The following is a 6,000-nucleotide window of genomic DNA, read 5'->3' as shown; positions in this document are numbered from 1 at the left end:
AAAGTGAAAGAGTTGATGCATTTATTTATAAGCAAGAACCCCATGGGGTAAACCAGCTCGTTTTGGGGAACGTCTTTCAAGCATGACAATGAACAAAAGCAAAACAGCAAACAGCAATTCACATAGAAAGCCAATGACAAAGTGTTTTCAGTAAAAAAAAAAAAACGAAAAAAAATAGGATACAAAGTGAAACCTACATTTTCAGTCCAATTACTATTAGGCTGCAGTTACAAATGCGTGTAAGTTTGTGTGTGTTATTTGAAACAGCTTCAGGGTATGTTTACACCTGGGGTCTCAAACTCAAACGTCTGTGGGGGCCACTGGAGGTAGAGCCTGAGTGTGTCTGAGCCATAGCAAGAATTCCACAAACAATAGATTACATTCTTTAAAAAAAAAAAAATACAACTAATACTATCTTCTCAATCATTATAACATTTCAGATTGTTTACATGAAACAACCTCATAAAACATTGATACTTATTGTTGTCGAAAAGTTTTATGTTACAGATACGTTTCATGCAAAGGCAGTATTTGTTGATGTTAATTAAAAAAAATAAAAATAAAATAAATAATCAATCAATCAATCAATCAACTTTATTTATATAGCACCTTTCATACATTTAAAATGCAACTCAAAGTGCTGGACATCCATAATGCAATAAAATAAAAGAAAGAAAAAGCCCCCCCATCCCCATGATCGTACCCACAGACACACCCAAAACCCAACAAACACATGAAAACCACAACATGGCGGGGCACAGATGTACCCTGTAAGGAAAGGCACCCAGGAGGAGTTCATCCACAGTGAGATGGATGAAGACCAAGCATCCCTCTCACTGTGGAGGCTCCCCCATGAGAAAACACTGGAGCTAAAAATTTTATAACTACCAAATAAAAACATTTAAACACTAAAAGAAAACGGTTAAACACGATAGAAAAATAAATAAATAAAAACAAAGCTACAAGACAATATAGATTAAAAGTTAAATAAATAAAAGGGGATAAAAAAGTAAAAATAATAATAAGTAAAATAAAATAAAATAAAATAAAAATAAAAAAGGTCAATCAAATGCCAAACTAAAAAAGTAAGTCTTAAGCCTCCTCTTAAAAACATAAATATTCTCTGCAGACCTGATGCTCTCTGGCATGCCATTCCATAGGTGAGGACCATAGTGGCTAAAGGCAGCTTCACCATGTGTCTTGGTCCTCACCTTTGGAATAGTTAAAAGGCCGCTGCCAGAAGACCTCAGAGGCCGCGAGGGGTAATAGGGTAAAAGCAAGTCAGATAAATAAGATGGGCCAAGACCGTTAAGACATTTAAAAACTAATAAAAGCACCTTAAAATCAATCCTGAAACGCACGGGGAGCCAATGCAGCGATTTTAAAACTGGTGTAATGTGCTCCCGCCCTCCGGTCCCCGTCAGCACACGTGCAGCTGAGTTCTGAAGGAGCTGTAGGACTGAAATATTCTTTTTGGGAAGACCAGAGAGCAGGGAATTACAATAATCTAAACGACAAGAAATAAAAGCATGCATCAGCACCTCCGTGTTGGCCTGTGAGAGAAACGGGCGGACTCTGGCAATATTCTTAAGATGGTAAAAACCGATCTTGGCTACATTTTTAATATGAGGATTAAAAGTTAGCTCAGAGTCAAAAAGGACGCCCAAATTCTTTACACATTGCGTGGGTTTAAAATCTTGTAGTTTAGGTAAAAGTTTCTCTCTCTGACCTTCAGGACCGATGACTAAAACCTCTGTTTTGTCCTGGTTGAGCTGCAGGAAATTTTCTGCCATCCATGACTTAATATCTAAAATACAATTTAAAAGGGTATCAATAGGCCCCATGTCATCAGGTGACACGGCGATATACAGCTGTGTAAATAAATCAAAAACATCTGCATGATCAGGTGCTAAAAAAAAAATAAAAATAAAATAAATAAATCAAAAACATCTGCATGATCAGGTGCTTGTCTAAAAGTGTTTTTTGAGTAACATTCATCAAGTTTTTTTTTTTTTTTTTTTTTTTGTGAACCATATCAAAGAAATGTTAAATGCACAACAGTATAGAATAAGCAGTCTTGGACGAACACTCACTCAGACGTTTTATTCTGTAGATCGAACTCAGATTAAAAAAAAAAAAGCATAAAACAGTCATAAGGTCATTCCAAAGTGCAACATCTCAGCTTTCAGAAACTAAAAGAAATGAAGAAAAAGCATTGTGCTGGTCAGTAAATGTTATTTTTATAGATCAAGGGCAGGGAAATAAATATGGAATCACTCCTTTTTGAGCAGAAAATAAGGACACACCCAGTCAATTTCCTTTCCTTAATTGGGCACCTGCCTCAAATGACATCTGCTCGTTAGTCAACAGTTAAAAACAGTGAAGTTATCACACCAAGTGGATTGGCAAGACTGTTCCATGCTGTTTATCTGAGTTTGGTGATTCCATTCCACAGGTGATTCCATACTTTTTGCTAGGGGTTATAAAATTTCACTATTTTTGTTTTCATTAGTACATATTTCAAAACTGAATACTTAGAAAAACCTTTGTATGTCCTATGTTTTCACTCAAGTATGATTGCAAGGAAACTAGCACTGAAATATTCACTAACATCAATGTTCGATAAATGTTGCATTTTGCATTTTATGCTCTCTTTAAAAGAAGGAGAAGATGGGAAAAAACAACAAACATAGCATGTCCATTCTGTAATTTTAACTGGTTTAGTCCTCTAAATTGATATCTCACCCACAGATTTTTTTTTTCTGCTTTTATTTGAACAAGGCCTACGAACGCTCCAACTAAAATGTCACTGAAAGGATTTCTTCAGAGCCTTGTCTTATCACGGGACAGGTTGGCACTAATTTCATGTCTCTTAAAGCTGTCATTTCCAACTTAGAGTCTAATAGGAGGAAAGGACTCAGATGATAAACCCTACATTACGTCAAAAGGGCAGACGAATAAAGCCCCGAGATTTGTAAAAAGGAGGAAAATGAAAGCCCGAACAATCCTTGATGTCACAATTGGCGGTTTGAAAGGTGACAAGCCTATTTAGTATACAGAGCAAGTCAGCTTCTTCCCCTTCGGTGATGCACGCGGCGCAGTGTTGTGTGAAAGCAACTGACATGCCTTGATCACCATCATCCCATCTCATAATCATGTCGAACTCGCGGTTTTCTTAAAAGCAGTCTCGGGAAGAAAGTGGCGACAACTCCCTGTACAGCTCTGATCCGTCATTAACAATTTTCAAGTCCAAACAAGTGGTTAACTCGATCAGAATGCAAGCAACAGTCGTGTTATTGTATTTCAGGAAAAATGTCCATTACCCTTCTGTGTAAATCTTGGGTCATGTTTCAGTCAGATATCACCTATGGCAGCTGCTATCTGAACTTAGCGGCAGATAGAAAAATCAAAGGAGGGCCATGTTGACATCCTTTTGATTTTCTTTTTTAAAACACGTTAAAAACAATTCATAATATATATGATCTCAAGTTTATCTTCATGAGTCAAGGCTTAAAAAAAAAAAAATAGGTCGCTTGACGAAGTCAGGTCACTCATATCTTAAGGCGCCATTGTACAATTTTATTTATTTTTTTAGAAAATGATATTCATGTCCTCATGACACTGTTTCAACTGAGTTAGAAAGTTGAAATGTTACCGAAAGCATATCACGAACTTTTTATGTCCATTAGAGGCTTAGTTGCACTGTATTTGCTTTACAGACTGGATTCTGATGGCCTCGAAGAAAACACTTGACGTGGGAAACCTTGACTCAGAACCTTGAGTGGGCTGGATGCAGAGAAACCTCGAGTGAGAGAACGGGGCTGCGTGGAAACGACCTTGACGTAATGAAGAGAAAACTTCCACACACTGACAAAAGTGGCAAAAGGTACAATTCTATATCACAGAATAAAGGGCTATATGACAAAAAATAAAATACATAAAATACATAATAAAAGTGATTAATACAGGACTATAGCAATTGACAACAGTATCATCATAAAGGACATAGCAAATACAAAATAAGTGACTAATACAGGACTATGGCATCTGCATAGCAACTGACAACATCATCGTCATAAGGGACATAGCAATTGTTATAGCAAATACAAAATAAGATTGACTGGAAAAAAATAAGAGTGACTGATAGAGGACTATAACAAATGCACAGTAACTGACAACAACATCATCATCATCATCATCATCATAAAGGACAGGAAATGCATGGTGAATACAAAATGATTAACTAATACAGGACTATATCATCTGCATAGCAACTGACAACATCATCATTGTAAGGGACATAGCAATTGCTATAGCAAATACAAAATAAGAGTGACTGGAAAAAATAAGAGTAACGGAGAGAGGACTATAACAAATGCACAGTAACTGACATCATCATCATCATAAGGGACATAGCAAATGCATAGAGAATACACAATAAGTGACTAATACAGGACTATAGCATCTGCATAGCAACTGACAACTTCATCATCATAAGGGACATAGCAATTGCTATAGCAAATACAAAATAAGAGTGACTGGGAAAAATAAGAGCGACTGATCGAGGACTATAACAAATGCATAGTAACTGACAGCAGCATCATCACAAGGGACAGGAAATGCATGGCAAATACAAAATGAGAGTGACTAATACAGGACTATAGTATCTGCATAGCAACTGACAACATCATCGTAAGGGACATAGCAACTGCTATAGCAATTACAAAATAGGAGTGACTGGACAAAATAAGAGTGACTAATATAGGAATATAGCAACTGCATAGTAACTGACATCATCATCATCATAAGTAACATAACAGTACAAAATAAGAGTGACTAATATAGGAATATAGCAACTGCATAGTAACTGACATCATCATAAGTAACATGACCGTACAAAATAAGAGTGACTAATATAGGACTGTAGCAACTGCATAGCAACCAACAGCATAACATAACACTTCCTGCCTTTTTCTTGTGCTCCATTTGAGTATTCGTTACACCATATATAATCACCACTGCATAGTCCTGTACATATAAATTCACTTCCCTTGACTACTAAATGTCCAATATTCATAATAAATACAGTTGTTGTTTAAATATCAGAAAGACAATCACAGGATATCTAAAGACAGTGTAATCATTTGACAATCGGAACCTCGAAACGATCCACATGAGATTTCTTTTTGAAACAGGAGGATGAAGTCGCTGTGACCATTTCTGTGGATGATATACTAATTGTCTGGCTTGGTCTCCTTAAAATGTGTCTCATTAACACAATTTACACTTCTTCTTGTGACGCGCTGCTCGGGGAGTAATTGCTACATCCATTATTGCTGCTATGAGCTGACAAGGTGCATATTTCGGATGGAAATAAAATCAATGTTGCGGGCTCCGTTCATGGTTCCACTACAGAGGGAGCATTGTATCCAAAGTCAAGACATAGACTTTATCAACAATTTACAACTGTTCTTCTGAATCTTTTGGATGATAGTAGAAATGGGGGAATAGGTTTGTTTTTTCCTTTTTATTTTGTACAAATGAATTGTGAATGAAGGTGTCATTGGTAGAATTTTTAAGGAAAGAGTGGAAGCTGAATTAGTAGTCACTTCCTTGACTTGCTTGTCCTGGGGGCTTGCCTAGCTTGGGGGAAGGATGGGGCTGAGCACATTGAGAGGTGGGTTGCATGATCTTGGCCAATTACATGAGCAACAACTTCAACTTGGGGTAGAAGGACTGTTTGTAGTACAAATTAGTTTACTGCTCATATTCTAACACAAGCTATCTGTTTTTTAGCTTCACATAATTAAAAAAATCAAAAGTCTCTGTTTTATCATTGTTTTGTTTTTTTCTTCTTCTTTGTTTGTTTCTGTTGTCGAGTTCAGAAAAGGCAGGGATCGGTCACCACACTCACACATGGAGGACGAAATATCATGCTGCCAGACAAAACATGCATGTTTTATAGTGTTGTTCCGATACCGAAACTGGTATCGGCAAAGG

At 36.8% G+C, this 6,000-nt stretch overlaps 1 protein-coding gene across 5 annotated transcripts in view; it reads left to right on the top strand.

The window, feature by feature from the left end:
* The first annotated feature begins 2,383 nt into the window (after positions 1 to 2,383).
* LOC144001997 (myosin light chain 3) overlaps positions 2,384 to 6,000 on the top strand; it is a 69,866-nt gene continuing 66,249 nt past the window's right edge. For all 5 annotated transcript variants that reach the window (XR_013278643.1, XR_013278642.1, XR_013278644.1 and 2 more), the window contains exons 1-2: positions 2,384 to 2,455; positions 3,720 to 3,886. The gene's annotated coding sequence lies outside the window, so the exon portion shown is untranslated. The remainder of the gene's footprint in view (positions 2,456 to 3,719; positions 3,887 to 6,000) is intronic.

The sequence above is a fragment of the Festucalex cinctus genome, chromosome 15 (genome assembly GCF_051991245.1).
Source record: "Festucalex cinctus isolate MCC-2025b chromosome 15, RoL_Fcin_1.0, whole genome shotgun sequence".
NCBI classification, from domain to species: Eukaryota; Metazoa; Chordata; class Actinopteri; order Syngnathiformes; family Syngnathidae; genus Festucalex; species Festucalex cinctus.
The sequence above is the reverse complement of the archived record's forward strand: the minus strand, read 5'-3'. Positions and strand labels throughout refer to the sequence as shown.